The sequence below is a fragment of the Engystomops pustulosus genome, chromosome 7 (genome assembly GCF_040894005.1).
Source record: "Engystomops pustulosus chromosome 7, aEngPut4.maternal, whole genome shotgun sequence".
In the NCBI taxonomy this organism is placed as follows: Eukaryota; Metazoa; Chordata; class Amphibia; order Anura; family Leptodactylidae; genus Engystomops; species Engystomops pustulosus.
Genome location: NC_092417.1, coordinates 63,251,149 through 63,261,981, shown reverse-complemented (window position 1 = coordinate 63,261,981; position 10,833 = coordinate 63,251,149).

The following is a 10,833-nucleotide window of genomic DNA, read 5'->3' as shown; positions in this document are numbered from 1 at the left end:
CTAAGGTGGTGAAAAAAACGGACCTGCCATTTGAGGACTCTTCCCAATTAAGAGACCCCATGGACAGGAAGGCTGATGGCCTACTCCGTAGAGGCTGGGAATCCTCCATGCTTAGCCTCAAGTCCAACATAGCCGCTACTTCGGTAGCAAGGACTCTGTTTTTTTGGTTGGGGGAATTAGAAGACCACCTGAAAACAGATGCGGACAGGAATCTCCTTCTACAGACGATACCGCTGCTGTGTTCAGCGACAGGATTTCTTGCTGATGCTTCAGCAGAAAACATCAGACTGTCAGCAAAAGAAGGGGCGCTATCTAATTCAGTCCGCAGGGCTATTTGGCTTAGACAGTGGGGAGGGGATGTAAAGTCCAAGACGAAGCTCTGCAACATCCCATTCACAGGAGACTTCATGTTCGGCGCTGAACTAGATACTCTTCTGGAAAAAGCCTCTGATAAAAAGAAAGGGTTTCCTGAAATTAAAAAACCTCAGAAAAGCTTTTCCTTTCGGAATCCCAAGGATCCTAAAGACTCCAGAGGCAAAGGAAAACAGGGCCGCTGGTCCTACAACAAAGGTGGAAGAGGCCGAGGATACCTATTCTCCAACCTTCCACATCAATCAAAAAAACAGTGACTACCAGGTAGGGGGGCGTCTTCTTTTCTTCCTCCACAGATGGAAGACGATCACATCAAACAAGTGGATCCTGAGTATCATCAAATCAGGTTACCAGATAGAATTCAGCTCCCCTCCACAACAAAAATTTCTTGTCTCCAACCTAACATCTCGGAGAATGACAACACAGTTATGGAAAAATCTTCAAGATCTGTTAACAATGAAGGTAATTGTTACAGTTCCCAAAGAAGAAGAAAAGAAGGGCTTCTACTCCCCCTTATTTCTTGTGAAAAAGCCAAATGGGACCCTTCGACTTATCATAAATCTCAGAAGGCTAAACAAAAACATAAAATACAAATATTTCAAGATGGAATCGGTGAAGACAGCCACCCCACTAATTCCTCCAGGCGCACAAATGTGCACCATCGACCTAAAGGACGCCTACTATCACGTCCCCATACACAAAAATCATCAGAAATTCCTAAGATTCGCGGTAGAATCGCCACAGGGGAAGGTCTGCCACTTTCAATTCAGAGCCTTGCCTTTCGGAATTTCATCAGCCCCAAGGACCTTCACAAAGGTCATGGCGGAAGTGACGGCATTCTTAAGGAAAGAAGGAATCTCCATTATTCCATATCTGGACGACCTCCTCATAGTGGCAGACTCGACCCTGACTCTTCTCGACCACAGAGATCGGACAATCCGAACCCTGGAAAATCTGGGGTGGATTATAAATCTCCAAAAGTCTCATCTAGACCCCCAGAGGGAGACAAGATTCTTAGGGGTGATGTTAGATTCCAGGCGCCAAGCTTCTTTTCTCCCACAAGACAAGAGAGAATCCGTTACCTCTTTCATAGACAAATTCCAAAAGAAAAGATCATGCAGTGTCCGTTCAGCCATGAGACTGCTAGGTCACTTAACAGCTTGCCTAAACTGTGTATCATGGAGCCAGTTCCATGTAAGAACACTACAGGCGTGGACATTAAAAATCTGGGACAAGAACTTGGAACATTTAGACTTCAAGAAGGTCATTCCTCTGGAAGTCAAAAATTCTCTAAACTGGTGGAAACACCAGCAACATCTAGAAAAGGGAATACCATGGAACCCGATTCCAGTCCTGGCCATCCAAACGGACGCCAGTTCCTCAGGATGGGGAGCCGTACTACCAGACCGTTACCTTCGGGGGTCATGGTCCCCTTGGATGAGAAGACAATCTTCAAATCTAAGGGAATTATCGGCAGTGTGGGAAACACTAAAAAGGCTACCCAAAACCCAGGTAAAAAATATCAGGATCCTGTCAGACAATGTGACTACAGTGGCCTATCTACGCCGTCAAGGGGGCACAAGATCCTCGGACCTGACGGAGGTCACCAAGAAGATCTTTTTCTGGGCGGAGAATCACCTAAATTCCCTAACAGCGGTGTTCTTAAAAGGGTCAGAGAATCAGTCGGCGGACTTCTTGAGCAGAGAAAAGATGGACCCACACGAGTGGTCCCTGAACAGGGAAGTCTTTCTTTACCTAACCCAGAAATGGGGCTCTCCGTCAATAGATCTGTTCGCTTCAAAAAAGAATACTCAAATAGAGGCATTTTTTTCCATCTCACCCAAGGACAACCCTCTAGGACTGGATGCCTTAAGCCAGTCATGGAGGACAAATCTAGCATATGCTTTCCCTCCATTTCCCCTAATCCCCAGAATCTTACAAAAAATTCAATCGAGTCAGACGACAGTGATCCTAGTAGCACCATTCTGGCCGAAAAAACCATGGTTTCCACTTCTCTTAAAATTAGCAATCTCAGGACCCATCTTCCTTCCCTGCAGAAGGGATCTGCTACACCAGGGCCCTCTTCTTTACCCAGACCCGAAGTTTCTGAACCTAGTGGCCTGGCTCCTGAAAGGGAATTGCTCCTAGCTAAGGGAATTTCTCACCAGGTCATACAGACCCTAATAGCAAACAGAAAACCAATCACCAACAAAATATACTACAAAATCTGGAAAAAGTATATATCTTGGTGCGGGGACTTTCCCCCGACTCCAGGCAAACCGAATATCGTTAGAATTCTTGATTTTTTACAGGATGGTTTCTCTAAAGGGTTAAGACCTAATACCCTTAAAGTCCAAATATCGTCCCTAAGCGCCTGTTTTGACTTCCCCTTAGCAGAGCACAAGTGGGTGAAGAAGTTCATGAAAGCAGTCTTAAGACTGCGACCTACAATTAGATCAGATATACCTAAGTGGAACTTATCACTAGTCCTAAACTCCCTTATGAAGCCTCCGTTCGAACCACTCTCGGAATGCAACCTGAAAGACCTATCTCTCAAAACTTCCTTCCTTGTGGCCATAACATCCGCCAGGAGAATTGGAGAACTTCAGGCCCTATCCTCCAAAGAACCCTTCCTGATCATCTCGGAAGACAAAATAGTTCTGAAATTAGATACGTCTTTTCTTCCAAAGGTAGTCTCAGACTTCCATAGAAATCAGGAAATCGTTTTACCATCTTTCTGTAACAACCCAAGGAATGAGAAGGAAGCACTCTGGCATACTCTTGATGTCAGAAGAGCTGTCATAATTTATCTAGACAGAACCAAATCTTTCAGAAAGTGCAGAAACCTGTTTATTCAGTTTGGAGGAAAAAATAAAGGAGAAAAATCATCAAGTTCCACCATTGCTAGGTGGATAAAACAGACTATCTCTAAATCCTACCAGCTGCAAGATGTGAGTCTTTCAGAAAGCATAACAGCCCATTCTACTAGAGCTATGTCTACTTCCTGGGCAGAGAAACGGGGAGCATCCATCTACCAGATCTGCAAGGCAGCTACGTGGTCAAGTACATCGACATTTCCAAAACACTACCGCCTGGATCTACCCTCTAGCCATGACTTGAGCTTCGGACGGAAAGTTCTCCAGGCCGTGGTCCCTCCCTAGTCTATTTATCTGGTAAGTCTCCAGGTGCCGTCATGGGGGACGCTATGGAAAAAGTGAATTAGTCTCACCGGTAATTCTGTTTCCATGAGTCCACCATGACGGCTATATATACCCTGCCCTGTGTTATTAATGATGTCTGGCTAATATCTTCTAGCACTCTACCGGAACCTCTGGTGGTTATTTGGAAGACACTGGGGAACAGCGGCAGAGGAGGGGCCTTATAACCTTCGCAACATCCTGTCCCTACCAAAGGTCAAGGTGCAACCTCCAGGTGCCGTCATGGTGGACTCATGGAAACAGAATTACCGGTGAGACTAATTCACTTTTTTACATGCTATCTAGCTTCATTCTGTCACTCTGTCATGGCCATGCTGTTGCCCATAGTTTTGGCATAATGGTGCGATTAAGCAGCCTCAGAGGCATCCATGCATGCTGCCCCTGCTGTTTCCTGTCCATTTCCGTGGTGTTTCCATCCTTTTCTGAGGTTCCCAGGTGTTTGGCCAAGCTTCCCTGTGCAGAGCCTTGGTCCCCTTGAAAAATGCTCGAGTCTCCCATTGACTTCAATGGGGCTCGTTATTCGAGACGAGCACTCGAGCATCGGGAAAAGTTCGTCTCGAATAACGAGTACCCGAGCATTTTAGTGCTCGCTCATCTCTAGTCCCCTCATTAATTATATTTACTACTCCCCATGAATTTTATATACTGGGCCGCCTCATTATACACACTGTCCCCTCCATGAATTGTATATACTGGTCCCCCTCTTTAATTATATACATTGCCCCCATGAATTTAATATACTGGGCCACCTCATTATATACACTGCCTCCACATAAATTTATACAAAGTGCCCATTATTATTTACACTGCCCCCCCCCCCCCCCCCCCGTGGCATGAGTTTTATATACTGCCCCTTCTTGAATTGACATAAAGGGCGCCTTTCATTATATACACTGCTCCCAACCCATGAATTTTATATACTGGGCCCCCTCATTTTACACACCACCCCCTATGAATTGTATATACTGGGCCTTCTCATTTACTATATACACTGCCCCCCCCCCATAAGTTGTATATACTGTCCCACTTCATGAATTTAGATAATGGGCCCCCTCATTATATACACTAACCCTCCCATGAATTTTAAATACTGGGCCCCTCATGAATTATATACACTACCCCCCCTATCCCCCAAGAATTTTATACACCGGGACCCTTCATTAAAAATATACACTGCCACTATGAGTTTTATATACTGCCCCCTTAATGAATTTACATAATGGGCCCCTTCATTATATACTGTACTCCCCCACCATGAATTTTATATACTGGGATCCCACATTAATTATATACACTGCCCCCAATGAATTTTATATACTGGGCCCTCTCATTACTAATATACACTTCCCCTCCCCAATGAATTTTATATTCTGGGCCCCCTCTTTCTGTTGCAAAAGCAAAATAACCAAAAATTCTAGCTTTGACCGCTGGCAATACCGGATGGGAATATGCATTTTTGCATAGTTTACCTGCAAAACATGTGGTTCGTATTAGTTTAAATGGAAACGTATATGAGATCAGGCCGGGCCCCTCCCACATGCATTTGCATTGTATCTCTGAACACAATGCAGACACACACTGTGTGAGTGCTACCCAAAAATTCTGCACTTAAAAACTTTTTTTTTGTGTAAAATGGAGCAGTATTTGTATTCATCTTCGGAACTGGTTAAGGATAAAAGATTCTGACAAGTTTCCCGTTTCGTACTTGTTGAGGTTTTTCTTGTTTGGTAATCAGGAAACAAACAGCAGCAGAAGGGAGTGTTGCTACACAACAAGCTGTGTGTGTTCCAGGGCTGAGCGCAGCGCTTCCATTACTAATACTGCTGCATGGCGATAATTGGCTGCCGTCCTGCAGCGTGACCTTCAGCTGTTACTTGTTGGATGAAAACTAGAGGAAGGTGATTTACATGGACTGAAAGTAAAAATTAGGAAACAAAAACATGACCTTTCACCTTCTTTTCAACACCCTTTTAAAGAGCTTTTTACACTCCTAAAAGGAAAGTAATATAAATAACAATAAGGCTTTTTCATTAGCTGCTGCAGATTAATTATTGTTTTCCTTTATGCACAAGTATTTTTCTTCTAACTCTCTAGGGGTGCGTAAACACGTTAAGGTTTTCCAAATGCAATTCTGAATCCAAAAAACAGGTGTGGATCAAAATGTGTGAGAACATATACCATATATACTCGAGTATAAGCCGACCTGAGTATAAGCCGAGGTACCTAATTTTACCACAAAAAAACTGTGAAAACCTATTGACTTGAGTATAAGCCGAGAATGGGAAATGCATTGGGCACAACCAGTATATAGCCTGCTAGCCAACTGCAGTATATAGCCTGCTAGCCCACCGTAGTATATAGCCTGCCAGCCCCCTGTAGTATATAGCCTGCCAGCCCCCTGTAGTATATAGCCTGCCAGCCCCCCGTAGTATGTAGCCTGCCTGCTCCCCCCTGTAGTTTATAGCCTGCCTGCCTCTCCTTGTAGTTTATAGCCAGCCTGCCCCCCGTAGTATATAGCCTGTCAGCCCCCCCCTGTAGTATATAGCCTCCCTGTTAAAAAAGTTAACACTGTACTCACCTTTCCGACATCCCCCATAGCTCCTCTTCTGCTTCCGATGCTCCGGTGCCTCCTCGGGTCATTCCGCTCCTCTTCAGCTCCTCTTCGGGTCCTTCCGCTCTTCTTCGGGTCTTCACGCTCGGTTAGTACACAAAATGACGTTAGCAGCTTGCCGACGTCATTGTTTGTGAGCTGCCGGCATCGCGTGGGGAACCGAAGAGGAGCGGAAACAAGCCAGTGCGTTTGTCAAATGCCAAGGGACGCAGATGATTCAATTAACGCACATGAAGCATTACGCTTTTAAAAGGCAAAGATTAAAAATGTTGTTTTTTTAATTGCATTCAAAAATGCAATCTAAACGCCAGGTATATCACTGGCCTTACAGACAAGAAGGGGCTATCACTGGCTCTATCATAGACAATCAATGAGAGTCCAGAGATAGCCAGAACTCCCACAGTACTGATTTCATTTTATGGGTAATTGGACTTGAGATCGGTGTAGGCCCAAGCAGTGTGACTGCCACTCATGAGCTTTGAACAACCCCTGTATATACATAGCAGCAGAATGTTCCAAAGAGAAAAAATATGGTGGCTGGAAGGGACCTCATGCTTGATATCTAATTTTTTTTATTTTATAATACTGCTATTGGCAGGGGGTGGAGTGTGTTGTGTGATTTTGCATCAGCGCTACAGTATATGGTTATACACCGGGCTCATGGGGTGCACATGGAAGCCAATTTCCTTGCTTCTATTTTTTCTCCTTCCGACCAGTTCCAGGATATTTTCTGTATAATGATGAGCAGAGTGCTGTGCTGACTGTGCAGCAGGACCTTCATGTCTCCTGTATCCGTCTGGAAAAGGTCATTGTGCAGGAGTGACAGCATCTGGTCCTGAGACTACACAGGATCTCACATGTTAGCGATGGGAAGTGTTACAGTATTATTCATACTGACATGAGTTAATGTGTCAGCACCTGGCTCAGTGAATAAAAAACTTGTCCAGAAATTGCAAATATAATTTGTTTTAAAACAGAACCAAAAAAAAAAAACAAAACACACATTTAGATTTAGGTAAATACTGTAAATCAAATGATGTATAGAAGACCCATCTAGACCCGTGAGTGTCAAATGAAGGGGTTGTGACATTACAAGTAGGACCTGCAGTCAGCTGCATCAGATGTGCGTGCCTACAGGGCCGCCATCTGGGGGGTTTACTCCAGTCACGGGCCCAGCCATTTTCATAATGAAGGGGGGGGGGGGCGAGCTGGGCCCCCAGAGTCACACTTAAGATCCTTTGTTGTATATTGTGTATACTAGTGTGTATAATGCATATATGTTTGTATATTGTGTATACTAGTGTTTATTATGCATGTACAGGCGGTCCCCTACTTAAGAACATCTGACTTACATATGACCCCTAGTTACAAACGGACCTCTGGATTTTGGTAATTTACTGTACTTTATAACAGTTATCAATGGTGCCTGTAATTAAGATTTATTGTTAATCCTGGTTTTTATGACAATCCAACATTTTTAAAATCCAATTGTCACAGAGACCAAAAAAATTTTGACTGGGGTTACAATAATAAAGTATACAGTTTCGACTTACACACAAACTCAACTTAAGAACAAACCTACAGAACCTATCTTGTATGTAACCCGGGGACTGCCGGTATATGTGTGTCTACTAGTGTGGTTTAACCCCTTAATGACCGCCCTATCGGCTTTTTACGGCGGTCATTAAGGGTACTTCTTCTGACGCGTACGCCTTTCTACGGCGGCGCGTCAGAAGAAGTTTTCGGGACACCGGGTCTCGCTGGTGCCGGTGTCGGGCTGTGATATCACAGCCCAGACCCGGAACTAACACCCGGGATCGGAAAAACTCCGATCCCGGGTGTTTAACCCCTTACACGCCGTGGTCAAGCATGACCGCGGCGTGCAAGTGTGTCCCCCGTGGATCGGACCCCCCCCCGGTGAGCTTACCGGGGGATCCGATCCCTCCTGCCTCAGCCCCGGGTTCCGACGAGTGACCTGGGGCTGTCGGCTCCTTTCTGTGCCGGGTTCCGTCTCCTGGCAGGACCTGTCTGTGTGTTACTGAGCATGCTCAGCATGCTCAGTTACGTACAGTATACACTGCAATACAAGTGTATTGCAGTGTAAAGGCTTGAATAAGCGATCGGATGATTGCTTATTCAAGCCAAGAAGTAGAAAGTGTAAAAAAAGTTAAAAAAAAAATTAAATCTTTTTATAATATAATTAAATAAATAAATAAAATAAAAGTCCCATAATCTCCCCAATAACACATAAAATGCAAATAAAGTAAATAAAACACAAAAACACGTACATATTTGGTATCACCGCGTCCGTATTAATCTGTACAATAAATATAAATCAATATTGAACCCGCTCGGTGAACTATGTAAAAAAAAAAACTCGAAAAACTTCCCATAATATACAATTTTCCATCAAACACCATCACAAAAAATGTTCTAAAAAGTGATCAAAAAAAGTTACGTTCCCTAATATGATACGACTGAAAAGAACAACTGTTTTCGCAAAAAATAAGCCCTCAACCAGATCTGACAACAGAAAAATACAGAAGTTATGGCCCTGAAAAGTTGTCAATAGTAAAAACAATGCGATTTTCTCCAATATTGGTTTTGCTCAGGAAAATTGAGCAAAAATAAGAAAAACTATATAAATGAGGTATCATCGCAATCGTAGTGAACCAGAGAATAAAGATAAAATATTATTTTTACGTTACGGTGAGTGGGGGAAAAAATGCTAACAATCCAAAATAAAAATTGATGATTTTGTTTGTGTCCCCCTTGAAATAGTTAATAAAATCTCATGAATAAGCTTTAGACTCCAAAAATAAATTATCTATACATTGTATCTCATCCCATACATAATAAGCCCTCATATGTTCGCATTACCAAAAAAAAAAAAATTTATAGGTCGTACAATGTGACAATACAAATCTGCTGTGAATGGCGCCTCCATTCATTCTATACTTGGCCGTGCGCCCGTACAGCAGTTTACCACCACATATGGGGTATCAGTACACTCGGGAGGAATTGGGCATCAAGCGTTGCAGTGCGTTTCATCATTTAATTTATTCTGAAAATGTCAGTTTATAGTTTCTAAATCGCAGGTCCATATTTTTTAACCCATGTGAAACACTTAAAGGGTTAATAGACTTAATAGAAGTTGTTTTACATATGTTGAAGGGGTGAACTTTCTATAGTGGGGTAATTTACTATTATTTAGGCCTCTCAAAGTCACTTGAAAGCTGAGTTGTCCCTCAAAATGTGAGTTTTGGCAATTTTCATGAAAATAAGAAAAATCGCACCTAAAGTTCTGCACCTCATAACATCCTAGAAAAATGACCGGAAGCATAAAATATCATCCCAACACAAAGCAGATATTCTGTAAATGTTAATTATCAAACTTTTTGGGTAGTTTTACATCTTGTCTGGAAACCAGAACATTTCAAACTTTTTTTCAGAACGAAACGCAAAACTTATCACTTACATTTTATAACTAACATGAAGTACAATGTGTCACGAGAAAACATTCTCAAAATCACCCGGATATGTTAAAGCGTTCCGATGTTATAACCAATTATCGTGAGACATGTCAGATTTGAAAAATCGAGTCTGGTCGTTGAGCTGAAAACTAGTGTCGGTGATAAGGGGTTAACATAAACATATGTGTTTATACAGGGGCACATTTACTTAGCCGGTCCTGTTGGGTTCACCGACCCTAAGTCAGAAGATTCACGGTCGGAACCACGGGCAATCAAAATTGTGTACAGCAGGACTTATAGAGACTGGTTGGAATTATATCTGTGAAATGTTGTATTTTTTTTTAATAGCAGTGAATTAGAGAATGGGGCACATTTACTTACTCAGTCCCGCGGAGTTCACGAAAGTGAACTTTTTTGCTTTTTTTAAAGCTCACCTTACAGCTGATCATTGCAGCCTGGGACTAAAGTAAAGCATCCAGAAAACTTCACCAGAGGTCACAGTGGGCAGAGAGGTCTTTATGCAACTAGGGGTCGTCTGTAAGTGGGGTGTCATTTTGGTTCTGTAGTACTCTTTGTTCTGGTAATATATCTATGTAGTAAGCATGGTTCTGAATTTGTCATCTTATGATGTCATCTTGATTCTTGTAAGGATTCGATGTAGTAGCTTGATTCCGTTGCTGTATCTAAGAGTAAGGTTTTTGTACTATTCTCAAGTAATACATTTAGTTATGTCATAGTTTCTATGAAGAAAGTTGTCTTAAATTACTGTATTTATGCATGAAAAGTCATCTAAAATCTGTAAACTGTTGGGATGGCCATAATTTCTCCATAGTCCAGGCCCCGTGTTAGTCTTTTGCGTATGTTTGTAATGTGGTGTAGTGGTATAAGTTGGGAAAATAATGTGTAGGGAGGGAGGGGGGTACATATTTTACCAGTCAGGCCGAGAAATTCCAAGTTGCGGCCCTGCCTGAATAAACAGTGCATGGGCTTTGGAACATGTGGAGCACTGTGTACGAGCATAAATATATTGTAAAAGTGATTCTAATTTTAGTTAGTTTTAGTAACAATAGGTTGTTATCCACCATGACACTACACATTGCTATGTCACTGCACCCTCCTCCCCTCTCAACCCACTGAAGCCATTTTTATTTTTAATTTG